The sequence below is a fragment of the Rhinatrema bivittatum genome, chromosome 7 (genome assembly GCF_901001135.1).
Source record: "Rhinatrema bivittatum chromosome 7, aRhiBiv1.1, whole genome shotgun sequence".
Taxonomy (NCBI): Eukaryota; Metazoa; Chordata; class Amphibia; order Gymnophiona; family Rhinatrematidae; genus Rhinatrema; species Rhinatrema bivittatum.
Window position 1 is genome coordinate 134319266 of NC_042621.1, and position 27911 is coordinate 134347176.

The 27911-nt window shown below is 42.6% G+C and overlaps 1 protein-coding gene across 3 annotated transcripts in view; it reads right to left on the minus strand.

The window, feature by feature from the left end:
* The window catches only part of P4HA1 (prolyl 4-hydroxylase subunit alpha 1), a 280816-nt gene extending 253135 nt beyond the window's left edge, over positions 1–27681 (minus strand). For 2 of the 3 annotated variants that reach the window (XM_029609175.1, XM_029609176.1), the window contains exon 1: positions 27408–27681. The gene's annotated coding sequence lies outside the window, so the exon portion shown is untranslated. The remainder of the gene's footprint in view (positions 1–27407) is intronic. The other variant, XM_029609177.1, reaches the window with a different exon arrangement.
* Between the last annotated feature and the right edge of the window lie 230 nt (positions 27682–27911).

A 27911-nucleotide genomic window follows, 5' to 3' on the forward strand; every position in this document is an offset into this window, starting at 1 on the left:
ACAAATGTTTAGTGATGTAGGTTCTGGCCAGGTGTACCTAGAAGGTACTTTTACAGGTAGGTATAGCTTCAGTTTTTGAAGACAATCATGGAGGAATTGAACTTTGTAGAACAGATGGATAACCATGCGAACAGAAAGCATAGCACTCTGGAATATCCTTTTGCCAACATGTTTTAGAAGCATGCAATCCTTGCCTGGTGGGGAATTGAACTGAATTTTTAAATATAAAAGATTCCTGTTACAGGCCCTGGAGTTCAGAAACCAACCTAGGGAGTGGCACGGGACTGCTCAGGACAAGGCAAAGGCCATCTAGCCAGCCTCTTCTCCCACAGGCCGAGCCCTTAGGGTCTGGGAGCCAGTAAGTTTCTACGGTGGCAGTACATCATAGTGGCAAGTCCGCATAAGCTGGAACAATTAGGTACAGCAAGGCTGGCAGGACAGGCAAGGCCGGCAGAATCTGAACTAGACAAGACAAGGGTGAGACAAGGAAAGGACAGGACCAGACCAACAAGGCAGAGAAGGGAAACATTGAACAAAGTACAAAGAAGCCCAAAGGCAGCACGGCTTGGAAGAGAATAGGCCAGAAGGACTCAAAAACAGGAAAACAAGGCAGGATAGGCCCAAGGGTCTTCAAGGCAAGGCAAGACAAGAAGGTCTGAAGCCCACATGGCTAAATAGACGAGAACAAGGGTCAGGTCACAGAGTCAGAAGTGACACCATGAGAAAACAAGGAGCTGCTTGCAAGGGCAGCGAGGAGGAACTTGACAAGACTAGTGATGAGGAACAATGAGGGCCTCCGCTGGTGGGGAGGAGTCATGAAAGTAGGATAAGTCTGTAGGCAAAATCCTAACAATTCTACTATGACTGATTTCACTCCAATCAGTCATAGTAGAATTGTTAGGATTTTGCCTACAGACTTATCCTACTTTCATGACTCCTCCCCACCAGCGGAGGTGAATTACACCAAAGCCTGTTCCCTATACTTAAGGTCTGATTTTTCAGCTGTAGGGATACATGAAAATCAGCATTTTCCACAATTATATTAGAAGGACTTTGAGAATCTCATGAACTGGTAAAGCAGTAAGTTCACCTGGTGTACCCAGAATTTTGAGGATCCCAAGCAGTTCTATCTGTGGGTCTTTATTTATTAATATGAACCTTAGTGTTCCTAATTTCTAAATACATTTTCAATGAGAGATCTTCCAGAGGGGTAGGTATAATCTAGAGAATCTGGCAAGAGATCAGACAGTACTGCAATAGAGTCCTCATCTGAGGCAAGCGGTATGGGCTCACTTATACAGGACTCTGACAAAGGTGGTGAATTGGGGGGGGGGGGGGGGGGGGGGGGGGGGCGGATTGTTGAGCCAGAGCAGCATTCTAGTCTCTACTCTGACTAGACCCCACTGCAATTAAGTGGGTTGATAAAGAGACCCTAATCTGGGGCTCGATGAGGTCACACCAACAGTTGAGATGTAACTCCAATCTGAGTAACTGCAAAGGTGAGCATTGAAAAGAGATACAGGAACTTTTCATCTGCCTCCTTTGTAAGAGAGGTAAAGAAACTTTTCATGAATTCCACAATCTGGTTAAGTGACTGTTGTCCCTTCCGGCCTGGGGCAGATGGAGGTACATCCTATTCTGACACAAACATAGGTTCTTTAGTGCTGAGGGAATTCTGCATTCACAGCAAAGATGGAGCAGGCCCCAGAGAGAGTGAGTGTGTGTAAAACTGCAAGCCTTGGGGGTATGAGTATATGTGAGGGTGCCAGAGAGAGGCTCTATGTGAGGAGATTGTGAAGTGTATATGTGTGAGAGATTTAGAGCCTGTACATGTGAAAAAGGGTTTGTGTGTATGGGTGCTTGTTTGTGAGAGAGAAGAATCCTGTGTGAGGGTAATATGTGCAAGAGAGAGAGAAAGGAAGATTGTGTGGGTGTGCATGTGAGAAAGGGAGAAGGAGCCTGTATGAGGGGGTGTGTATGTGCCCTAGAGAGGGACATTTCTGAAAGAAAAGTCAAATTCTGGAAGTGGAGATAGAGTGGAAGGGATTGAGCCTAGAAGGGAAGGGGAAAGATAGTGGCATGTGGAAGAACTGAGGCATGAGAAGGCAAAATGAAGAGAGACCAGCTAAGGGAGTAGGGAGAGAGGGTGGAAGAGACACTCTTACAGTGAACTTCTAGGGAAATTCTGCTCAAAATATTGAAAAAAAAATGCATCTTTAAGTAATAATGTTTTTCTGCATTACATTTTAAATTAGTTAATTAAAAGACTCATGTATATGGTGTTATTTTGACCAATAAAGTATGCAGAATTAGGTTTTTGTGTGAATTCCCCCATAATTCTTATATTTAAACAGGTGGTCTATTGGAGAACAGCGGGATTATAGAATGCCTTCCACCACTAGTTTCAGGGGCATCAGCGCTGTGGTTATTGGAGTAAGGGTAATCTCAAGCAGCTAGTGTATTGCATCAGTAACACAGCATGCTCCAAGTCAAAGAGCGCAAGGGAGTCAAATGCTTGGATGTCCTAGAGGACCATGAACCCTTGGAAGCATCTCTTGTCTATCGCCAGAGAAAGTAGAGAAAATGGATTTGACAGGTATAAGGATTTCATAGGCACTCCATGTAGCCAAATATGCATTGAGTGCATCAAAGTTTACATCGGGTGCACCTGTGCAGCACGTCTGGAACGGATCACTGCATCGGGCCTCTGGCTGCAGTACATCACGTGTCAGGTGCAACAGTGCATTGTGTACCAAGCACATCAATGTATCATGCAGTGGAGGGATCTGATACTTTGTGTGCTGCTGGTGCTGAAAAAGGATGCTCCAATGGTGCAGACGCACCATGCTTACATTGTTTATGCTTCTTCAATGCATAGTGGGCTGGCTCCACGGAATGCTGCTTGTGCTTCAATGAAGAGCAGCAGCAGAACTTGACCCCATGGTCTTGGCCTGGGCGGATACGGGGGCATTTCAAGAACTTCTGTTCAAGTCTTTTCCTGACAAGGCAGATGCTACTCTGCAGGAGGAAGATCTACTTCAATTCCAAAGAGATTTACACAAGCCTTAGAGCACTCAGAGTGGGAACATCCATGCACAGACTTCAGTTTGTCTGATCATGGTCCAGTCCGAGGCAGCAGTAACAAATTGTGGCAGTCAGTGAGGGACAATTTTCTACAGGGGTAGCTTTTAAATCCACTCACTGTAGCAGATTTTTTCCTTCTGGCCAAACATTCTTTATTTATTTTTTTAAGTCTGTGGCACTTAAAAGTGCTGGTGTGGGACTGCAGAAGCAGTGAGACAAGGCAGAAAAAGGCTTTTTGAGGGAAAATACTTTGTCTCTCCCTTAAATTTTTCTTCAAAGTACACATTCATACTTTAGCTTGGACAAAAATTGACAGGAGGCTCATGAGGTAACTCCTGCACATGCTCAGTAGAGCTCAAAGCTCTTCAAGCTTTGACAGAAGTCCATTCAGTGCCACCAGATGTCAACCATGTGTAATGGCCAATTCAGCCTGCTTAGATAGAAAATGCCTATAAATCATGTTGACATTTTTTGATCTATGAACCTGTACCAAAAAATCAGAAGCAGTTTCTTTAACTGACATGCCATTTTAAAGATCAAGAAAGGAAAATGAACATAAAGTGTATTCACTGGTTGCATTCCTGCTAATGAGTCCTATACTAGGAAGAACATTACAACTTCTGTACAAAATGTACTGAACCTCAGTATAAAAAAAAAAAAAGTGGTATGTGGGGGGTGCTATACCAACATCTGTCGGAATGGATGCTTGAGAGTTGAGCTCCATACCTTTAAGCGTTTAATCCAATTGCTAGCTGCAAGCCTCTTCAAAGAAATTCAACAAACCATCTCCTTTTGCCAACTATTTACTACTCGCAATGGCGGCAAAGAGAAAAAACAGCCTGAGGCCTTGATTGAGGACGGTGAGCAGGCCGATCAGGCTGCAGAGACATCTGGTGGCAAGGAGGAGGAAGATCATGGATCGGCCAACCTCCATGCCAGCACAAGTCTCACAGACCTACCATCGAGAGAAGAAATCTGGGGATGGTTCCTTGATCCATGATCAGACATGCGACAGCACAAGGTGGATTTACTAGTCTCCATGTCGGAAATATGCAAGGACCTCGTAGCCCTGGGAGCCCGGGTGGATGAAATGGACATTAGAGTGGAAGGTCATGATGATGCGATCAATGGACTTACTACACAAACACAGCTGCATCCGCTATCACTTCACAGAAACTTGAAGACAAAAAATAAAAATAAAAAAATCGGACAAGACATTGTAACCTTCAAATCCAAGGAGTACCACAGATTGCGAAATACGTGGATGTGAGCTTTACTGCTACGCAGATATGTGCCTTCATCCTCTCACACAGAATCTGAGCCAGCCAGCAAAAACTCCTTCAAATAGGCAATCTGACTTGAGTGAGCTCACCAGGCCTTGCAGCCCTGCAGGGACCAGCACCCACGAAATTTAATAATTTGTTTCAATAGCTATGTGCAAAAAGCGCAGGTCTTTGAGACTGTGCGAAAACAAAAAGATTGGACTTGGGAAGGCCACACTTTGTTCATCTATCAGTACCTGGCACCAGCCACACTGCGCAGATGGTATGAGCTACGAGAGGTAACAGCAGCATTGCGGGCAGATGGGATTCACTACTGCTGGACTTATCTTTTTGGTCTCCAATTTCAATCTAATGGAATCACTCACCATGTAAAAATGAGAGGCCGCAAGCGCATTCCAAAAAGCTAAACTGAATATCAACTTTCAGGTCCCTAAGATGGTGGCTGAGAATACAAAGATGGACACCCTTCCTTGATGGCATAGAGCTAGCAAGGGAGGAAAGAAGCTGCGGCAGCACTCGGACTCAGGGTCTGCACTATTGGAACAGGGCTGAACAAACTTATTTGCTGACTTTACTTGCACCTTTTGTTAACTGCACACAATAGTGTTTGATCCTTATCTGCAATTGTGTTTAAGTTCTCCAGGGAAAGGCAAATTTCCTCAACATGTCATTTCACTGTATTATGAGTGTTGTCATGATTTTTTTCTTCTTTCTTTCATCTACTTATGGGGGTCGGAACTTTTTATCGGAAGTTTCCTTTTCTGGCAGATGAGTGGGTGCCCTGGTAGGAGTAAGTCCCGCCAGCTGGGGAAGGCGGAACATCGAGATGGTTCACAAGGTGGTGCCTTTTGTTGTGACCTTGGATTGTTATTTTATTGTACACTTGCAACAGCATTTGACTTCTCATATCGTAAGCATCCTCTGTGCTAAATCAGCATCCAAATCTTACCATTTTCTTTATTTTTCTTATGGCATCTCGAATTATATTCCTAAATGTTAAGGGCCTTAACACCACTCGAAAGCACTTTTTGTTAAATAAGGAGCTTGACTATCTTAGAGTAGCTATAGCACTAGTACAGGAAACATGTGCATAAACATAGAAATGCCGGCAGAAGACCAAACGGCCCATCCAGTCTTGCACTTTTTTTTTTCTTCATACTTACTGTTACTCTTGGCTCTTACGGTAGTAACCTTTAGATTCTATTTCCCTTCCACCCCCACCATTAATGTAGAGAGCAATTTTGGAAGTGCCTCTAAGTGAAATATCTAGCTTAATTTAGTTAGGGGTAGTAACCGCTGCAATAAGCAAGCTATACCCATGCTTATTTGTTTACCCAGACTAAATAATTCAGACCTTGTTGGTTGTTGTTTGTATATAGATTACTTTGCTTCATTCCCCCTGCCGTTGAAGCAGAGAGCTATGCTGGATATGCATCGAAAGTAAGTACCAGGCTTATTTGGTATGGGGTAGTAACCACCGTAACAAGCAAGCTACTCCCCGCTTTTTTTGTGAATGCAAATCTTTTTCCACGTTTCCTTTTGCCATTGAAGCCGCATTAACCGTGTGTATGTTTATTGAATAAGGGTATTATCTCCAGGCAGTAGCCGTCATTCCCGCGAGCCACCCACTCTTCATTCCCGTCCTCTAGACTTTATGGATCCACAGTGTTTATCCCACGCCCCTTTGAAGTCCTTCACAGATCTGGTCTTCACCACTTCTTCCGGAAGGGCATTCCAGGCATCCACCACCCTCTCCGTGAAGAAATACTTCCTGACATTGGTTCTGAGTCTTCCTCCCTGGAGCTTCAAATCATGACCCCCCTGGTTCTGCTGATTTTTTTCTGACGGAAAAGGTTTGTCGTTGTCTTTGGATCATTAAAACCTTTCAAGTATCTGAAAGTCTGTATCATGATCAGCAAAATCCTCCCCAGGGAATCTGCAGTTTGGAGCATTTGCTTTCCTTCCCTTCTTTTCCACATAAATACTGGGCTGCCAGTACTAAAGGCTCTAGGTATGCTGGCATAGGGGTCTTAATCTCTAGTTCACTGGTTTATGAAACGCTTTTCCAAACTGCGGATTCCCTGGGGAGGAGTTTGCTGATTAAGATATGGGTGAGTAAGGTTACTTTTACTATTTTGAATGTTTATTTTCTTAACAATGCTCAAGCTTCCTTTCTCACAACATTACATCTTCTGCTTTGCCATGTGGAAGGTGAATTAATAGTAGGAGGGGGGATTTTAATTCAACCAGAGATCCAGCTTTAGACAATTCCTTCCCTCCCTCAACACCATCATACAGCATGCGTAAGGCTTGGTCATTCTTACAACACTGGAGCTTGGTAGACATCTGGAGACGTTACCCCACCTCACACATTTTTCTCCTCTTCACATGGGACATATTCCTGTATAATTCCTTTATTCCTTACTTCTCTCCCTTTCTGACCATCTCCTCCGAGGCATGGGTCAAGGCCATAGCTACCTCCTTGCCCTCCTCGACATTTCATCAGCCTTCGACACCATTAGCCACCATCATCTTCTAACACGCCTGGAAAACATTGGCATCTCAGATCTGGCTCTTGCCTAGTTTAAATCCTTCCTCTAACAGAAAGTTCTCCGTTAAAATCGGGAACTCCACATCCACCCCACAGCCCCTCCAGCAGGGAGTCCCCCAAGGCTCTTCACTTTCTTCCACCCTCTTCAACATTTACATCACCCCCCTATGCCACCTCCTCTCTGACCTTAAACTTAAGTTCTACCTTTATGCTGATGACGTTCAGATCATCATCCCCATACAGAACTCTATCGCTGACGCCCTAGAACATTGGGAGAAATGCCTCGCAGCCATTAACTCCCTTCTCACTAATCTCCATCTTCCCATCAATACGAACAAAACTGAGCTTCTACTCATCTCCCCCCACTCATCTTCCCCTCCTCTGTCTAATACTACCAAACTCAACCTCCCCTCAACACAACCCTTTGTGAGGGACCTTGGAGTCATCCTTGACCATCAATTAAGTATGAAGAACTACGTAAACTCCATACTCAAAGCCTGCTTTTTCAAACTTAATGTGCTCAAAAAAAAAAAAAAAACTTAGACCTCTCCTACACACCCAAGATTTCCATACAGTTATTCAGGCTACCATCACATCCAAATTAGACTACTGCAATGCTTTACTCATTGGGCTCCCCTACTCTACCATTAAACCTCTACAAATGCTACAACATGCGGCAGCGAGACTCATTGCAAACTCCCGCAAATATGATCACATCACCCCCATCCTCAGAGACTTACACTGGCTCCCCATAGCATCACGCATTATCTACAAAACACTCACCATAATTCACAAAGCAATCCACACGCACTACTCCAACTGGTTAGACCTCCCTTTTACAACTCCTAAGTCCAATCGACCCACCAGAACAGCAAAATCTGGCACCCTACTTGTGCCCTCCTTGAAAACAGCCCATCTCTCCTCCACACGCAACCGTGCTCTCTCGATTGCAGGTCCCACTCACTGGAACACACTACCGCCTGACATATGCCTCGAACCATGTATGAACAACTTCAAAAAGAAATTGAAAACATGGTTGTTCAACCAAGCTTACCCAGAATAAAAAGCCTTCAATCCGTGCCAAAGTAGACTACATTACGTCTACTCCTTTTCCTCATATTGAGGAGCTATGTTTTGTTATACTCCATCTCCTCACTTCGAGGAACCTCGTTTTGTTATCCTGTCTTCTCAGCTGCCTTTCGTACCCCCCTCTCCCAGTTTTTGACTTCCCTGTTAAAATGTAATTTTCCAAACTTAACCTGTTTACTGTAAACCGACATGATGTCCACAACTAATGCCGATATATAAAAATGTTTAAATAAATAAATAAATATTGATAAGACCTTGCAGAACTTTGTATGAGATGGGGGCATAGAAAACATTACTTGGTCTGACTACGCCCCTGTCTGCATGGATGTCCAGTTTAGGGATGTTGATACAGGACTCCACACCTGGAGGTTGAATGAGAGGCTACTGAAAGAGGAATCTTTTTCGCTTTCTCTGGGCAACCACCTCCAAGAATATTTTCAATCTAATTCTACAAAGAGTATGTCTCCAGCTGTAATATGGAAATGCTCTAAAGCAGTAACTCGGGGGTTACTTATTTCTCATGCCTCTTTTTGCAAGCAAGCGTGTAAGCGACACAGAACTTATTGTCAGCTCAAATATCTAATCTTTCTAGTCTCCATATGTCTAACCACTCCCCCCGACTCCACCAATGTCTTTTACGGGTTAAAGATGATCTCAGGTCCATTGATGATGAATTGGTCAGTCACAAATTAGACTTAAGCAAACTTATTACGAGGAGGGTAATGCAGGAGGATACCTGGCAAGGCGCCTAAAATCTATTTATACCCAAAGCACTGTTGCCAAGATTAAAAACTCTGGGGGTGATACAGAGACCACATCCATGGGTATCCAGAAGTGTTTTAACAATTTTACTCACTCTTATACAAGTACAATGTGTCTATCTTAGATATGAAGATAGTCATCTATCTTGCTAATACTACCCTACCTGAGCTCACTTTGGAGCAATGCCAGTATCAGGATAGCCCTATTAACACTATGGAAGTCTTGAATGTGATTAAACAGCTGAAAGCTGGAAAGGCTCCAGGACTGGATGGCTTTTCCAGTGCATACTGTAAAAGATTTTCCCATATTATAGCATCTTCCCCGAAATGTTTAATTCTCTCAGGGATAGTGGCTCTCTAGCTAGGAACCTAAATGTTGCTGGCATCTCAGTCATAGTGAAGCCGGGAAGGGATCCTGTGTTATGCGAGTCCAACCAACCTATATCGTTAATAAACCTTGATTTGAAGATTTTGGCACAAGTACTTGCTGAGAGACTAAATGGGATCTTATTGACCCTGGTGTATTCTGACCACGTAGGATTCATTCCTGGCAGGATGGCAGCCAACATTAGAAAGATTGTTGATATTGTATGGTGGGTTCAGAAAAGGCATATCCCATCGGTGTTACTACCTATTGATACAAAAAAAAAAGTGTTCAACCTGGTCTTTCCTATTTAAAACCTTAACTAAAATGTGCTTTGGCCATTTTTTCCTTTGTTGATTATTGAAGCTATATGAATATCCCACTGAGATAAATGGCGGCTACGGAGACCCATTTGATATAGGGAGGGACATGAGGCAAGGATTCCCTGTTAACATTATTTTTGGAACCTTTTAACTCAAGTACGTTTATCTTCTCATATAGTGGGGGTCAGTTTGGGTGATCACCAGTTTAAGTCCTCTCTTTTTGCGGATGACATTATGCTCACTTTAACTAACCCCACTGCCTCATTAAGGGGAGTTGAGGAACTGGATTCCTTCAGCAAAGTTTCAGGTTTCAAAGTTAATTCTGAGAAATCCAAAATTTTAAACATAAATCTCCCTGAAGGGGAAGTTACAAATCTCAAACGACTTTTTCCTTTTAAGTTGGCCAAAAATGTTAAGTACCTGGAGGCGTGTATTGAACTCCAGGTGTCAGACCTTTTTGATCTGAACTACACCCCACTATTGAAGGCAACAGATTGAGATTTGGAAAGATGGTCTCGAGACACCTTCTCTTGGCTGGGGCACATAGCCATAATCAAAATGAACATTTTACCACACTTTTTGTACTTCTCTACTCTCCCTATATTTATACCTTCTGCAATCCTCTGTACCTGGTGGAAAAAGATTTTTTACTTTATCTGGAGGAGACGTTCCCCCCCCTCCCCCCACCAGGTCTCTAGGCTGATTCTCCACCAACCCAAGCTTAGAGGGGGGCTTGGAGTACTTAATCTGATTTGGTATTTTGGTGCTTCACAGTCACATGCTTTAGTTGACCTACATAAAAAAGAAAATATGCGACTTTGCTTCGGTGTTTACCGAAGAGGATATTGAGGAGATACCAGATCCAGAGAAGGTTTTCATGGGTAGTGATCCAAATGAACTGAACCAAATCGTGGTGAACCTAGAAGATGGGGTAGGCCTGATTGACAAACTGAAGAGTAGTAAGTCACCTGGACCGGATGGTATACACCCCAGAGTTCTGAAGGAACTAAAAAAAATGAAATTTCAGACCTATTAGTAAAAATTTGTAACCTATCATTAAAATCATCCATTGTACCTGAAGATTGGAGGGTGACTAATGTAACTAATATTTTAAAAGGGCTCCACAGGTGATCCAGAAAACTACAGATTAGTTAGCCTGAATTCAGTACCAGGAAAAAGAGAGAAAAGTGTTCTAAAGATCAAAATCACAGAACATAGAAATACATGGTTTAATGGAACAAAGGCAAGTCTTGCCTCACAAATCTGCTTCACTTTTTTTTAAGGGGTTAATAAACATGTAGATATAGGTGAACCAGTGGATGTAGTGTATTTGGATTTTCAGAAGGCATTTGACAAAGATCCTCATGAGAGGCTTCTAGGAAAAAGTAAAAACTCATGGGATAGGTGGCAATGTCCTTTCGTGGATTACAAACTGTTTAAAAAGACAGGAAACTTAGTAGGAATAAATGGACAATTTTCTCAGTGGAAAAGGGTATACAGTGGAGTGCCTCAAGGATCTGTACTAGGTCCTGTGCTTTTCAATATATTTATAAATGTTCTAGAAAGGAACACATTGAGTAAGGTAATCAAATTTGCAGATGATAAACTTATTCAGAGTAGTTAAATCACAAGCAGATTGTGATAAATTGCAGGAGGACCTTTTGGGACTGGAAAATTGGGCATCCAAATGGCAGATGACATTTAATATGGATAAATGCAAGGTAATGCATATAGGGGGAAAAAAATCCATGCTGTAGTCACACATTATTAGGTTCCATATTAGGAGCTACTGCCCTGGAAAGATCTAGGCATCACAGTAGATAATACTTTGAAATAGTCGGCTCAGTGTGCTGTGGCAGTCAAAAAAGCAAATGTTAGGAATTAGGAAGAATGTTAGAAATTAGGAAGGAAATAATGAAAAAAGGACAGAGGATGTCATAATGCCTCTGTATTGCTCCATGGTGAGATCGCACCTTGAATACTGTGTACAATTCTGATCGCCGCAACTCAAGAAATTATATAGTTGCGATTGAGAAGGTACAGAGATGGGCAACCAAAATGATAAAGGGGATGGAACTGCTCCCCTATGAGGAAAGGCTGAAGAGGTTAGGGCTGTTCAGCTTGGAGAAGACAGCTGAGGGGGGATATAAGAGGTATTTAAAATCATGAGAGGTCTAGAATAGATAAATGTGATTCAGTTATTTACTCTTTCAGATAATAGAAGGACTAGGGAGCACTCTATGAAGTTAGCATGTAGCTTGGCTGCACATTTTACTTACTGTATCGCGCGGGAATGACTAATAGGGCCATCAACATGCATTTGCATATTGCGGGTGCACGTTTGACGCACTATTACCCCTTACTGAATAAGGGGGTAAAGCTAGCGCATCGAAAACACGCATCCAAATGCCGGTTAACTGTACTGTATCAGCCTGTTAGTCAGGGAGAAGACTGGTGTGCGTGCGTGTGTGAGAGAAAGACAGTCAGGGAGGTCACTTGTGAGTGTGTAAAATAGACTAGTCATGGGCCCTAAGGAAGAAGAATATGAGGACAGAGCTTCAGCAGCCCTTGCTGCTTCTGGTATGTACTATTGGCCTACAAGGGAAAGGAGTAGGAGAGTTACTGAAGAGGGTAAGTAAAGGTGGCTTTTTACCTTTATCTTTCTTGGTTGACTGCCATTTTAATTTGATACTGTAAACCAGAACATACTTTTAAATAGACTAGAAGAAATAGGATTAGGCAACAAAACAATCAGCTGGTTCAGATCATATCTAAGCAACAGATATTTTCAAGTTCAAATCAGAGATTCTATGTCAGAAAAAACAGACCTTCAGACAGGAGTACCACAGGGATCCGCCCTGTCTGCCACACTTTTCAACATATACCTACTGCCATTATGCCACCTGCTAGCCGGCCTGGGAATCACTCACTACATATACGCAGACGATATTCAATTTATATTACCCATTGACGATACAATTGAGAAAACATTAAACATAGCGAACATGTATCTAGACATCAAACAACTATTAAATCAAATGGAGCTAGTAATCAATATAGAGAAGACAGAATTCCTTCATTTAGAAAGAAAAAAAAAAAACATGGAGATCTCACACAACCCAATCACACTCAATAACAAACAAATAATACTTGCAGAGAAAGTCCAGAATCTAGGAGTAATACTAGACACAGAACTAAGCTTAAAACAACATATATCCATAAAAGTAAAAGAAGGATATGCCAAACTCATGGTCCTCAGAAAACTTAAACCACTTCTAACGACCGCCAACTTTTGATCAGTACTACAAGCGCTAATATTTGCAAGCACTGATTATTGCAATACCCTTCTACTAGGCTTACCATACACCTCCATAAGACCACTACAAATATTGCAGAACACGGCTGCAAGAGTATTAACTGGAAAAAGGAAGAGAGATCACATTACGGAAACACTGGCTGAGTTGCACTGGCTTCCCATTGAACAAAGAATACAGTACAAGACACTATGCACCATACACAAATTAATACACAATGAAAACGCAGACTGGCTGAACACAGCCCTTCGCGTACACACCCCCAACAGAAATCTAAGATCAGCCAACAAAGGTCTTCTGACTATTCCATCAGTCAAGACAGCAAGACTAACACAGGTAAGAGAAAGGGCATTATCCTTAGCAGGACCCATATTATGGAACTCCATGCCATTGGAATTAAGACTACAAAGAGAAAACAAAACTTTCAGAAAAAATCTTAAAACTTGGCTATTCAAACAAGCCTTTCAAAAAGAGAAGGGAGAATAGAATCAAAGGAAATGCAAGGGACAAAACACCCACACAAACAGAAATCATTAAGGATGTATGTTTTTGTTTTAATAAAATTCATCAGTAAAGGATAAGTTACTTATAGAATGAGTCCTTGACTCAAAACTGCTATAGAATCGACCGGGACATGATAGTGTTCACACTCATTTAACAACTAACATTGATTAAAACTATGTTACCGAACATTATGGCACCTGTGTAAACTGATAGTTAATAGCATTACTTTTGTGCCTTACTGTAAACCGTTGTGACGGTACCCACCTTAACGATGGTATAGAAAAAGTTTTAAATAAAATAAATAAATAAATAATTGGGTATTATGTGATGTGTCTGATGTTAGAAATAATTTATTGGTGTTTGGAGAATTTTTAACGATTGGATGTTATTCCATTTATCAGCTGTTTTGAAACATTTATTATATTCTAGTTTTAGAATTATTTTATATTTCCCGAGGAAGGTATAAAATTGAAGTGTGGAGACAAAAACTGAACTGGAAGCAGCAAGAAGCCAAACTCTGTATGCAGTGCAACAACGCAAAAACATTAGCTTTATGGTCACTTTATTAGGGTCTGTGTGTTCTGCATGTGTGACCCAGATAAGGGTGCTCTGCAAGCTTTTTGTTTCTTGGTAGGGCTCTATAGCAGCTTGGCTTGTTCTGTTTTCCTAATAGGAGGTGTACTGGTGTAATTTTTGCAGTGCTGCCTTTTCATAGGTAGGGTTACTACTATTTGAGTTCCATAATGCAGGTGTAACTGAGCGCATTAGTTTGTATACATTATTGCAGATCCTGGAAGTCTGTTGGGTGCTATGGACCAGATGTTGAAAAGGTTATGCGCTTACCCTTCCTTGCGCGCGCCGGGCCTATTTTCAAAAGGCATATGTCTCGGGGCTTTTCTGAATGGGCGGGACGGGGGCAGGGAAGACTGTCTGGGGGCGTAGCTGAGGACTCCGGCACAGGGGGTGGGGGATTGTGTGCCGGCAGTTGGCCAACAGGTGTCACTTCCAAAACAAAAAGGTATGGGGGGAGAGAACAGGAAGCACCAGCGGGGCTCCCCCCCAAGAGTTCGGCGCACGCAATTTGCACTAGTGTGCATCCCCTTGTGCGCGCCGACCCCTGATTTTATAACATGCATGCACAGCCACACACCTTATAAAAATCGGGCGTACATTTTAAAATCTGCCCCTATATTTCTGTTTTGAACAGAATGCAGAGTGGCTTTTTTGGGTTTCCTTGCGGTTTCTGTTTCCATATTTGTAATTTGTGGTCTCTCTGTACTTTGTGAAGGTCGATTCTATGTGTGTGACCAAGATGAAGTATTTTACTAGCATGTAGGCATTTGTATCAATATTTGTTGTGTTTTCTCAATAGAACATGCATTGCTAAATTACTGTTTTTTCATAAGGAGGGCTATTGCACCTGGTAGGAGAGAGAGTTTGTTGCTGGTACTGAGAATACACCAGAAATATCTCTTTTGTATGGAAAATTGAATGGGGAATGTCCTAGTTCTGTTCTGTAGCCATTGTTGGGGGTTCAGGGTGGATCCTGTAGCTAGAGTGTATGTTTACATTTAGCCCCGTGACGATCATGTGTTCAGTGTGTCATGCATGTGAGAACCATCTGTCAGGTGTGCCCCGACAGAAAAAAGGTTGAGAACCATGACTTACAGGCCGATTCAGTAAGGAGCGGTAGGAAGAGCTGCGTTAGTGCCGGGCGCACCCGCGGTTGCCGCACGCACAGTCCGGCTCACCTACCACTCGATACTGTATGTAAATAGCTTGCAAATTCAAGCTGCGTCCAAGAAACGTCCGTGAAGCGTTAGGCCCGCGCAACCCATTTTACTGTATAGAGCGCTATACAGTATCCTGGGTGCGCGGGCCTAACGCTTCACGGACACGCTGGTATCTGTCATTTCAAATGACAGGTACCAGGAAGTGGACGGTTCTCCTACGCTCGGGATTGCCAGTCCTCTCTCCCCTCCTCCCGAAGCAAGGCGTGTAAAGCAGCCTTGCTTCAGGAGGAGGGGAGAGAGGACTGGCAGTGTAAAGCAACGAAGCAACTTACTCTTCCTGCAGCCCCACTCCGGAGACTGACATCGGCTCCCCTGCCTCCAGCTGCCGGCGAAGATGGATGCCTGCACGGGCGAAAGCAGCCCCTGTGCGTGCAACTGGGCCACTCAAGGCGTGACGTCACATGCCGTGACGCCAAACGCCGTGACGTCACGCCTTGAGCGGCCCAGTTGCACGCACAGGGCCAGCTTTCGCCCGTGCAGGCATCCATCTTCGCCGGCAGCTGGAGGCAGGGGAGCCGATGTCCGTCTCCGGAGGGGGACTGCAGGAAGAGTAAGTTGCTTCGTTGCTTTACACTGCCAGTCCTCTCTCCCCTCCTCCTGAAGCAAGGCTGCTTTACACGCCTTGCTTCGGGAGGAGGGGAGAGAGGACTGGCAATCCCGAGCGTAGGAGAACCGTCCACTTCGTTGCTACTTTTTTTTTTGCTTTTTTCCGCTTTCGTTGCTTCGGGAGGACGGGAGAGGACTGGGGCTGCCCTGGAGACCAGCACCCATGGACGCAGCCAAGGCAGGTGAGTGGGGGCTGGGGGAAAATTTGCCACCTACCCTTACCCCTGCCTAACGCAGGGGTAAGGGTAGGCGGTAAGTTAGCAGGTTAAACGCGCAGCAAAACGGCAGGTTAAAAAAGCGATAGTCGGGGCGCGCGTTACTGTATGGGAGGGAATAGCTAATTCGATCGTTTACATCTAATATACATGCCGCGGGCGGAAGGGGTTACCCGGTGATTTAAAGAGGCGGTAAGAATGGGTTAAAGGGGATAGTGTATCGCAGGTTGGACTAACACGGCCGAAAAGTGAGTAGAAAGCTGGTTAGGAGCAGGGTAACCCCGGCCGCTCTTTACTGTATTGACCTGTTAGAAAATAGCCACTATTACTAGCAACAGTAGTGTGGAATAGACTTAGTTTTTTGGTACTTGCCAGGTACTTGTAGCCTGGATTGGCCACTATTGGAAACAGGATGCTGGGCTTGATGGACTCTTGATCTGACCCAGTATGGCAATTCCTTATGTTATGTTCTTACAATAGGTTCTGTTAGAGCAAGCAATATTGGGTTGTATGTCATTACCTGCTCTACCTCGGCAGCCCAAATCTTCTAGGAAAACCCCTTATTGTATTCCATTCTCTCTGCAAGTAACACTGAATTTGGGACCAGTGGAAACAGACTTTGGTCTGGGGGGAGGCTCTCTTTACTAACATCTTTTTCATAATACTATTTTTTCTCTGTGGCTTTCACATTGTGGATAAGGGTGGGAATTTCCCACATTGAACAACTGTATCCAGGGGTCATTTATATCTCTGGAGAAGCTAAGAAATACATACAATTTGGAAACAGTAGATTTCTTGGCCTATGCACAGTTGAAATGTTTTGTAACCTCCTCATTGCAGGCTGGCAACCTCCGCCTAACCAAGTCATTGTTTGAAAACGTTTGCCAACATGCGTATGCCTTGAGGGGGAGTGACCTCTAAGATCTATACACTTATGAATGGAAGGCTTCCTGGACCTTTTAAACTGGTAGCCTGGGACAAAGCTTTGGGACATCCATTGAGTATGGAGGAGTGGGATTTGATTTTTGAAGCAACCAGCAAATGTTCTCAGCCAATCTACAAGAAGACAGCTATAAAATGCTCTATCAATGGCATTTGACCCCCGCACACTTGCACTGCTTAATACCTGACAAGTCAAATATTTGTTGGAGGAATTGTGGGTTTATTGGTACTTGTTTCCATGTTTTGTGGCAGTGTGAGAAAAATAAATAACTTTTGGACAGCCATAAATGACTGGCTAATACAGGTCCTTAAGAAGCCTGTTCAGGTGAAACCATGCCATGCTCTTTTAAATCTTCTCTTAACTAATCTGAATAAATCTCAACCCTTTTCACAGCAAGTGTTTATAGCAGCCCACTTTGAGCTGGTACTTTTTTGGAAGCAAGTTAATGTTCCACTGCTGTCTGGAGTAATTCACCACTTATATGGCTACTATCAGCTAGATCACCTCACCACAGTGTGACTTGATTGTGTAAAACACCTTCAAACTGTGTAGGATTCTTATATAGACTGGCTGAAATCTCAAGAGTGAACTGCCCTGTATAAGTGGATGTTGGTGACTAATACTCTGAGTGGTGTAATCTTTTAAAATTTCCTTTTCATTTGTGTACACAAATGTATTGTTTTGATGCTGTTCCCTTGATTCAGATGCTGTCAATAGCTTTAAATGCTGTTAGATGTCATTGTCTGGGTCATGTAGGATTTTAATTCTTACTTTGTGCAGGTGCCTAATTGTTGTGGTGGAGGGTGGGTGGGGGAGAATAAGGGGTTAAAGAAGTTATTGAGTGTACTTTTACTCTATTCTATTGTTGAGCCACTCAAACTTTCAATTAAAAGAAAATTTGTATGTGCCTGCAACATCTTGAGTTACAAGGAGGTGCCTCTTCTAATTCGAGAGCTTAAATCTCAGCCTATGGGGCCGAGAGAGGGAGAGATCGAAGCTCTCTTGGCGGTGGTAAGCCCTGATTAAGAACTTGCTGATCAGATGGGGGATACCGTGCTGACATCACTGCCTGTGACCGGGGCTTTAAAAACTCCGAGAGAAGTGGCACATTGACACCGCCGGCGCAGCTTAGACCGGCTTTGAAGCTCTCCATTGGTATTTATGGGGCGCAAGAGAAAGGCCAAGGTTGTTACCTCTACTCCGATCATATCAAGGCTTGGACCAATGGATGCCCATATAAATAGGCTCAACTTGCCAAGAGAGGACTGTAACAGAGACACTTCGGATGTCTCACTAAGTCCTGGCATGGGACCCACGCCTCTACAACCCTCAGGAGCAGATAGCTGTGGATAACTCCACAGGAAGTGAGACTGCGAATGTAAGTAGTGAGGAAGTTACATCTTTGTTGGTGGACACTGCATCTCTACATCCTTTGCCTTCTTTCCATCAGGAATGTGATAATGGAATACCATCTGCATACTATGGAAGCATACAGGCAACAGCTGTAGTCGCTTCCAATGTAACTCTGGGGGACTTGTGGAGGATGTTATTAAAACTTGACTCCAATGTTATTCAGAACTCATCCTTTTCAATGGTTAATGGTAACAGATTGTTAACTAGAGAACAAGGGAAAAAGTTAATTGATTTAGAAACTAAGGTAAATAATTTAACAACAAAAGTTCAAACTGCACAGGGTGTTGAATCTATGTGTATTTCTGATAATACATTATTGCATAGTTTAAGAGAACTTGGAGAATTGTATGCGAATTAAGAACTTACGTTTTGTAAATTTTCCTTTTACAAGGCTCATATCCCCATTTGAGATGTTTGCTAAGTTTCTTAAGGAAAATCTGGCATTATAAAGAGGAGGATATCCCCTCTATTTCTAAAATTTACTATTTCCCTTTAAAGTTGGCTGATAGCCCTGGGAGATTGTAAATCATTCAATCTCCAGGTATATCAACATTTCTAGAAGATTCGCTAGATATAATAAATAAAAGGACAACTTTGTTTGTCTCTTTTGCCTTGGAAAGGGATAAAGAGTTCATATTTGAAAAGTTTCTCAAAAAACTGGATTTTCCATTCTGTGGTCAAAAGGCTTATGTTTTCCCAGATGTATTAAAGTCCACGCAAGTGCGTAGGAAACAGTTTCTTGCCTTAAAGAGCAGAATTCTGGAGCTGGGAGCAACTTTCTATTTAAAGTTCCCCTGCCGATGTTTTGTAAATTATCAAGGGAAAAAGTTCATTTTTAGTCTACCACCCCACCGGGAAAGTTTGAGGGACAAAGAAATAGAAAAGTCGAGTCAGGCTCAAATAACGGAAGGAGGTCTGTAAAAAAATAAAAGTTATCCCCTCTTCTAAATAATTATAATGTGATGTGAAGTATTGTTATTGTTTGTATCCAATAAATGGGAGCTGATTAATGTGCTAATTATAGATTTGTTTTTGGAGTAGTAAATATGTTAATTTCTTATGGATTGTGCACAATTTTATTGCCTCATTTAAGTTTAAAAAATGTATTTCATTTGTTATGAAATTGAAAACTAATAAAGTATAAATTGAAATAAAAAATCTCAGCCTACAAATGATTTTCCTTGGGTAGAAAAAGTGAAGTTCAATTTGTAGAAGAAATATGATTGGAAGATGCCAAGCCATAGCTACCCTTATGTCACAAGTGCTTAAAGGTATACGAAGCCAAAACTAGATCTAAACTATGTTACAAGATAGAATTTAAGCATAGCAATGATTGAAAGCATCCCGCAAGTAGAACAATCGGAAATTGCAGCTGTGAAAATTAAAGAAACTAGTACTAAACATTACTGAAAATAAAATGCTTCTAGAGGAAGTATGTGAAATGTTCAAACCATGCCAAGAAATCACAACTGTCAGGTACAAAGTATCTACCTGTATCTCTCATTATCCCGACAGAAGAAGCAATTCACAACACTCTTGGAACACATTACAATAAATCTGAATTTGGCCTAAAAAGACTTAACTGAATGATATGGATTGTCAAATAGCTACGTTTCTAGCTCCATGTTTTTATACATCTTTGACGTTATTTTGAGCAAAAGGAAACTACACAGTTTGTCTGTTGGTCTTTGTGCACCTAGTGAAAACTCCATGCCAGTTCCAGCCATGAAAGCATGTACATCTGCAAGTATTTATGACCTCTGATAGCTCACTGGTAAACAAATTTCTGGGAACATTGTTTCCTCCACAACCTTCGGTGAAACAAGTAGATTTTAACAAGCTGAACACAAATATGCATTTATTACGTCTATAATCACATACCATTTGCCAGAAAAGTGCGATATACATTAAGAATAGTTATGTGTCTGTAGCAGCATAAGATAAAATGGCAATGTTTTGCCGCAGATTTTTGTTTGTAATCACTGTCCTAACGCTTCGCAAATGAGAGTCCAACAATAGTCACGCAGCATGGAGGGGTTCCACTTGCCTTGATACCATTTCGACAATGTCTTGATGAAACCTTTCACCATGTTCGTCACTCACAGCGCCAAGGTTGTCTGGGAAGAAGTCCAAGTGGAAATGAAGAAAATGTATCAATGACATGTTGCACTTCATCAATTTGTATGCCTGAAGCAGATTTTCAACCTGTTCGACAGTCTGTTGCCTTATAGTTGCCTAGAAAGTTACAAACGAGATTCTTGAAGGCTGTCCACGCAATACATTTTGTACCTTGCAGAAGACCATCAGTAGTTGCTGTCCATCACAGCTTGGATTTGTGGGCCAATGAAAACACCTTTTATCTTGGCATCACTTATGCGTGAAGACATTTGCCGCAAATCAAAGGCTTTACTTTGTTAAGGCAATGAACAAGCAAAGTTTTTCATCAGCCCAAGTCTGATGTGCAAAGGTGGAAGAAATATCTTACTTGGATCCACCAATGCGTCATGCACAACATTCTTCTGCCCAACTTCTTGCGGAGAGGTGAGACTTTTCTGATGTAATGCGAATCTCTTGCTTGACTGTCCCACTCACAAAAGGAAGCAACAATACTTGGTGTAACCAAGCTGCAGACCCAGTAGAATTGCAACTACCTTGAGATCACCACACAAATTCCAGTTGTACCTCCAGTACTCAATGTGGTTCAGCAGTAGCTGCAAGTTCTCATAAGTTTCTTTCATATGAACAGCATGTCCGACAGGTATTACATTGGTATATAAAATTATAAATAAATAGATATTGCTGTTGTGCAGCAAAACAGCCTTCAAACTTAAGATTGATGAATCAATAAACAGTCGCCATTCTGTTGGGTCGTGGTCACATCAAGAGCACAAAACAAAACTATTGATGTCACAGCAAAAAGTCAGACTGTCTACTTGGTTGAAATACTTTGTCAAATCTTTAAGACTGCTGCAAAATACTGAAATTTTCATATCATATGACAAAAGATTCTATTCTTAAGAACATAAAAACATAAGAAATTGCCATGCTGGGTCAGACCAAGGGTCCATCAAGCCCAGCATCCTGTTTCCAACAGAGGCCAAAACCAGGCCACAAGAACCTGGCAATTACCCAAACACTAAGAAGATCCCATGCTACTGATGCAATTAATAGCAGTGGCTATTCCCTAAGTATAATTGATTAACAGCCATTAATGGACTTCTCCTCCAAGAACTTATCCAAACCTTTTTTGAATCCAGCTACACTAACCACATCCTCTGGCAACAAATTCCAGAGCTTTATTGTGCATTGAGTGAAAAAGAATTTTCTCTGATTAGTCTTAAATGTGTTACTTGCTAACTTCATGGAATGCCCCCTAGTCCTATTAGAAAGTGTAAATAACAGAGTCACATCTACTCGTTCAAGACCTCTCATGATCTAAAAGACCTCTATCATATCCCCCCTCAACCGTCTCTTCTCCAAGCTTAACAGCCCTAACCTCTTCAGCCTTTCCTCATAGGGGAGCTGTTCCATCCCCTTTATCATTTTGGTTGCCCTTCTCTGTACCTTCTCCATCGCAACTATATCTTTTTTGAGATGCGGTGACCAGAATTGTACACAGTATTCAAGGTGCGGTCTCACCATGGAGCGATACAGAGGCATTATGACATTTTCCGTTCTATTAACCATTCCCTTCCTAATAATTCCTAACATTGTTTGCTTTTTTGATTGCTGCAGCACACTGAGCCGACGATTTTAAAGTATTATCCACTATGATGCCTAGATCCTTTTCCTGGGTGGTAGCTCCTAATATGGAACCTAACATCATGTAACTACAGCAAGGGTTATTTTTCCCTATATGCAACACCTTGCACTTGTCCACATTAAATTTCATCTGCCATTTGGATGCCCAATCTTCCAGTCTTGCAAGGTCCTCCTGTAATGTATCACAGTCTGCTTGTGATTTAAGTACTCTGAATAATTTTGTATCATCCGCAAATTTGATAACCTCACTTGTATTCCTTTCCAGATCATTTATATATATATTGAAAAGCACCGGTCCAAGTACAGATCCCTGAGGCACTCCACTGTTTACCCTTTTCCACTGAGAAAATTGACCATTTAATCCTACTCTCTGTTTCCTGTCTTTTAACCAGTTTGTAATCCACGAAAGGACATCGCCACCCAGCCCATGACTTTTTAGTTTTCGTAGAAGCCTCTCATGAGGAACTTTGTCAAATGCCTTCTGAAAATTCAAATACACTACATCTACTGGTTCACCTTTATCCACATGTTTATTAACCCCTTCAAAAAAATGAAGCAGATTTGTTAGGCAAGACTTCCCTTGGGTAAATCCATGTTGACTGTGTCCCATTAAATCATGTCTTTCTATATGCTCTACGATTTTGATCTTGAGAATAGTTTCCACTATTTTTCCCGGCACTGAAGTCAGGCTCACTGGTCTACAGTTACCCGGATCACCCCTGGAGCCTTTTTTAAATATCGGGGTTACATTGGCCACCCTCCAGTCTTCAGGTACAATGGATGATTTTAATGATAGGTTACAAATTTTAACTAATAGATCAGAAATTTCATTTTTTAGTTCCTTCAGAACCCTAGGATGCATACCATCCGGTCCAGGTGATTTGCTACTCTTTAGTTTGTCAATCTGGCCTACTACATCTTCCAGGTTCACAGTGATTTCATTCAGTTCGTCTGAGTCATCACCCCTGAAAACCATCTCTGGAACTGGTATCTCCCCAACATCCTCATTAGTAAACACGGAGGCAAATAATTCATTTAGTCTTTCTGCAATGGCCTTATCTTCCCTAAGAGCCCCTTTAACCCCTCTGTCATCTAATGGTCCAACCGACTCCCTCACAGGTTTCTTGCTTTGAATATATTTTAAAAAGTTTTATTATGAGTTTTTGCCTCTATGGCAAACTTCATTTCAAATTCTCTCTTCGCCTGTCTTATCAATGTTTTACACTTACCTTGACAATGCTTATGTTTTATCCTATTTTCTTCAGATGGATCCTTCTTCCAATTTTTGAAGGATTTTTTTTGGCTAAAATAGCCTCTTTCACCTCACCTTTTAACCATGACGGTAATCGTTTTGCCTTCCTTCCACCTTTCTTAATGCGAGGAATACATATGGACTGCACCTCTAGGATTGTATTTTTAAACAATGTCCAAGCCTGTTGAACACTTTACCTTTGCAGCTGCACATTTCAGTTTTTTTCTATTTTCCTCATTTTATCAAAGTTTCCCTTTTTAAAATTTAGTGTTAGAGCTGCAGATTTACTTATTGTCCCCCTTCCAGTTATTAGTTTAAATTTGATCATGTTATGATCACTGTTGCCAAGTGGCCCCACCACCGTTACTTCTTTCACCAAATCTTGCGTTCCACTAAGAATTAAATCTAAAAAATAGCTCCCTCTTGTTGGTTCCTTAACCAATTGCTCCATGAAGCAATCATTTATTACATCCAGGAACTTTATGTCTCTAGCAAGTCCTGATGTTACATTTACCCAGTCAATATTGGGGTAATTGAAATCTCCCATTATTATTGCACTGCCATATTGGTTTGCTTCCCTGATTTCTCTTAACATTTTATCATCTGTCTGACCATTTTGTCCAGGTGGACTGTAGTATACTCCTATCACTATACTCTTACCCAACACACATGGGATTTCTACCCATATAGATTCTACTGAGCATTTACTCTCTTGTATGATCTTTATCCTGTTGGACTCTATACCCTCCCGGACATAAAGTGCCACACCCCCACCAAGTTGATCCTCCCTATCATTGCGATATAATTTGTACCTTGACCTGGACCCAAACAGCTCCGCCTGACTCTTCGATAAAGCCAAATCTCTGACCAGATCGTTCAGCTCTGACAGATATTAAATGAGGATCGCTGGATGTTGATGGCACAAAGTCAGGATCAGCTGCAGCTTCCATCTGCGAAGGCTCGCCATCATCGCCTACCTCATCAAGTGTCCACACCTCTGGTGGTTTTGGAACAGGAAGACTGCCGTCATGCGGCACTGATCTCACTGCCGATGCAAGGTTTGGTACTCAAACTTCCTGTTCTTTGAGTATTCTGTCACATTCATCATGCAGAAGTAACAGTCAGTTATGTGATCTTTCTGTTCCCTCCATATCATTGGGATGGCAAACGGCATGGATGGTCGCACACCTTTCAGCCAAGCTCGCAGACTACTGGCACAAGATGCGCAACATATTTGAGGAGCCCATGCTCTGTCCTGGTCACCAATTTTGCACCCAAAGCATAACTCATATGCCTTCTTGAGTGCAGTCATACTCCTTTTCTGTGCTTTCAGAGTAAACTCACCACAGATGTAACAAAACATGTCACGGCTATTACGACATTGGCGCAACATTTCATAGAGTATATGAAATTAAATCCACAAGCTTTAAACTCAGTTTTAGCGACACAATTTGCTCATTTACACAGACGTTGCAAAGGGGACTACTCATTGCTGCTGCTTATATAAGGCTACGTTGTCATGAAAACAAGTTGGAATTTTGCAACAGAGCTGGGGCTTGCCCAAGCAAATTCTGGCAAGATCAGGCAGAGTTTCTTGATGTATTTTTTTAAAAAGTTACTGTTTCATGTTACGTTGCTTATGGCCATCAAAAATATGACACGAATTTTAAAAATCATAAAAACTGTCCAGCAAGGAAATATATGTACATGAGATTATGTTTTAAAATTTCACAATTACTGTAACAAAATTGGCCAATTCTCAAAAACATTACGTGATGTACAAATTTCAAAGTAGTATCTGTGATCAGCATCAAAAAATCTATTTGGAACACCAAAAAGCCTGAAGGAAACAAAAAAAAAACCTGTTACCAGTGATATAAGTCCTGAAGATGACAGCATAGAACATTTCTCTTCTCATTTGCACCATGAGCTGCAGACATGTGGTGCAAAGAGACCACTTTATTCCAGTCTAATTTTTGGAAAACCTGCAAAGATTCATTGTCTTATTTAGCATGTCTCATTGGTTCTTTTGTGTGCAAGTAACATCTGTACAAAGTGAGACTCCTCTAATAAAGACAAGACTAAGATTTGCAAATGTTCAAAAAATAATTTTGATTAACCATAACCTATTCTTGAGTATGCAATGAACAGGCAGATATTGGAATAAAGAGGTTTAATAAGGCAGACAAAAATACAGAAACATCTTTATTTAGGGAGTTTGTTACAGTATGCAGTGTCATCCCTCTAAAAGTAATCTCTTTCAGCTCTATTCATTACACCATTGTTGTAACTTGCTAGATATACAAAAGGAACTTTAAAGAAGAAAAAAAATGGTCTCATCTCAGGCACGAAATTTAACAAAAAAGGGAACTTTCATAACCCTGAAGAACGAAAACAATAAGAATTGCAGGCCAGGATACAGTTGGATTGAAGGAAAAACGCTCAACATTAATGAAGACTATTAAAAAAAAAGGCGACCATAGAAGTAAAAGCGCGGCTCTATGGAAGTCTTCAGGGGTACATGAATGTGCTGCCACGTATTTCTCTCTCCCCTCCTCCATCCTCTAGCCATATGGGAATCCTCTTCCGACATCTGCTACCGTGTCAGGGAACAGCCCACAGACACTTTCCTGCCTGACTCGCCCCCGCCTGAAGTCATTTCTCCCACCAGAGGTTCAGGTCCAGTTGACTATAGCATGAACTTTCAAGAAAGTTCTAGATTTACCCCCGCCTACGCCCTCCCCCCTCATCACACTCAGCTGCGATAGCGTAACATTTCAGACGTTGCTTAGCATCTCCTCTCTTGCACAACCCACAGCGCCCGAGGCTTTTCCAAAGCCTATAACACTACACGTGCAAACGAGCACAAATAATTTACAAACCGCTAATTTGTGCGGCCACGGATCTGCTTTCGGCGGAAACAGTAGGGGCTCGAGACCCGCTTTTACGTCCCGACTCCAGGGCAAATGAAGCCCCGGTGATATGGTCACAAAATAAAGTTCATCGCATGTCCAGGAGCTTCCCTGCCTGCCACCCCCCACTGCAGATTCAATGTTAGCTTTCCCCTGCGGAGCAAATTATGCTAGAGAGCCTGCTCAAAGACTCGCACAGTGAAGGAACCAAAATCTCATCTCCGATCTCTTTAACCGCCTTAATACTGAAAAGCGGACTTGAAGGAGAACAGGCTGCGCTATTGGGAAGGGGGATCTCAGAGTAAATATAGGAAAGTGGAAGCAACCCGCGACCACAAAGCCCAAGAACCGACCGTAATGCCCCTTCCCGAGATAGCTATAACTCCCCGCTGAAGCGTGTTGATGTTTTTGAATAGAACAGATAAGTTTTTTATGAAATCAGGTTGAAAAAGTAATTTTCTCTCATTTTACCACAACTGCTTAAACTGCTAAATGTTCGCAGCACTGCACAGACTGAGAAGCCAAAATATCCCCCAAAAGAAAGGCTTCAGACTCCCCCATTTCTGCGGAATTTACCCATTTCAATAAGCCGCAAGGTGGGCCTAACTGACTGAGGCTTCCTCACGCCCATTCTGTAGCTAGTGGGAGGAGAAGTAAACCCGGCCCCACTTTTTCGCTTTACTCCTGTAGTCCTAAGCTTTGAAGAGGAGACTTAACAAGCGCCGAGACCCTTTCTCTGAACTCATTACCGAAATCTTCGAGGTCGTGGCCAGTTAAACAAAAGGCCGAAAAGCTTCCCACCTGACCCTCTACCGACGTTAACGTGGCACCGTATGGCTAAGCGCGCAGGCCCTGCACATGTCTACCCCATTCGCATTCCAGCGTGGGCCCCAGTTGCTAGGGAGAGAGCCGAGATACCGTCTAAAGCTGCGGGAACACCGTGACGCTCTCCTGCCCCAGCTGATAGCCAGGAAGAGACTGCAGCTCGTACTACAGTTAGCAGAAAGAAAAAAAAAAAAAAAAAAAAGAGAGCGAGGGGGGAAGAAGCTGGGGAAAACCACATCTGCAGCACTTCCTAGCTCTCCCAGAAAAGAGAAGCGCTGCAGCCCCCTCCTCACCGAATGGACGAGCAGCCAGCCGGCGTACGCGGAGACTGCTGCACACGTCTACAGGAAATAAACGACCGTTTCTACCCACACTTTTAACTGCCCCCCACCCCCCACTGCACGGTTCCTCACCTGTTCCTTCTCGCCGCTGACAGCAACCAGTCGCTACTTGGCAGCCACTTACCAGGCTTCTAAAAAGAAAGTCAGGCCTCCACGCCCGGCCCTGTTTTATACGTGCTGGCCCCCGCGTGACTCCTCCTCGTCTCTAAGGGGCTACCACAGAGCTGGACTGCGGCCGACCGCTTACGTGAGAACGCGCACACAAGCAAGAACGCTGCCTTCCACTTCTGCACCCTAAAAACACGCTTGCGCAGAGAAACTTCGCCGTATGCCCCGCACTAGGACTAGACGTCTGCCCCTCTCCGCCAGACGCAGACGCCTTACTCACGTGACGCGGGTGTGAAGGAACTCTAAACATAAACATGCACACACTTTTTTTTTTTAAAGCACGCTGCCCGCAGTCAGCCTCACCTGTATTTGAGATCGCAGAGGTAGCAGCATATCTAACAATCTTTATCACACGCTGGGTTTTCTCTGTTCCCCTCCCAACCACCTATATACAGAATCCCCGTAATT